Consider the following 1,302-nt stretch of genomic DNA (forward strand, 5'->3'; position numbering starts at 1 on the left):
GAATGGACTAAATGCACACTGAAAGACATAGAATGGCAAATGGATAAATGTCATCAGCAACAATCTATGCTTCAAGAGACTCACCTCACTAGAAAGGACACCAACAGACTCAAAGTAAGAGGATGGGAAACAAACTTTTCAGGCAAACGGAATACAAAAGAAAGGAGGAGTAGTGATCTTAATTTCAGACAAAATACCCTTCAAGCTATTAAAAATCAAAAAAGATACAGAAGGCCGCTACATAATGATAAAAGGCTCAATCCATCAACAAGAAATATCTATCCTAAACATATATGCACCCAACATAGGTGCGCCAACTTTCATAAAGCAACTTCTAGGAAAACTAAAGAAAGATATTGACTCTAACACCATCATAACTGAGGACTTTCATACCCCACTCACAACCCTAGACAGATCATCAGGACAAAAAATCAGCAAGGAGATCCGGAACCTCAATGTGACTTTGGACCAAATGGACTTAATTGATACCTACAGAACACTCCATCCAAAGACCACAGAATACACATGCTACTCATCACCACATGGAACATATTCTTAGATCGACCACATACTCGGCTATAAATCAAGCATAAGCAAATTTAAAAGGACCTAAATTCTACCATGTACCTTCTCAGACCACAGTGGAATAAAAATAAACATTGACACCAACAAAGTCCCCCCAAACCCACAAAGACATGGACACTAAACAGCATGATACTAAACAACTCCTGGGTCAATGATGAAATCAAAAGATATCTGGAAACAAATGAAAATGAAGAAACATCTTACTAAAATCTCTGGGATGCCCTGAAAGCTGTAGTAAGAGGGGAGTTTATATCCCTACAAACACACATGAAGAAAATGGAAGGAACAGAAATTCACAACCTAACAAGCCACCTAAAGAAGCTGGAAAAGCAAGATCATAAAAACCCTAATTTCAGCAGAAGAATCCAGATCACCAAAATAAAAGCCCAAATCCAGGACATAGAAGACAAAAAGATAATACAAACAATCAATGAAACAAAAAGCTGGTTCTTTGAAAGGATAAACAAGATCGATGGTCCCCTAGTTAGACCGACCAAGAAAAAAACGAGAAAAAAACCAAATAAGCACAATCAGAAACACAAAAGATGAAGTCATATCTGACCCTGAAGAAATACAAAAGATCATTAGAGACTACTACGTACACTTGTATGGAAACAAACTTGAAAACCTTAAGGAAATGGAGGACTTTTCTGACATCACACAACCTACCTAGGTTGGAACAAGAAGAAAATTGAGACCCTAAAGAGACCAATAACA

The sequence above is a fragment of the Carlito syrichta genome, unplaced genomic scaffold, assembly GCF_000164805.1.
Source record: "Carlito syrichta isolate Samal-C Ts95f unplaced genomic scaffold, Tarsius_syrichta-2.0.1 Scaffold301904, whole genome shotgun sequence".
NCBI classification, from domain to species: domain Eukaryota; kingdom Metazoa; phylum Chordata; class Mammalia; order Primates; family Tarsiidae; genus Carlito; species Carlito syrichta.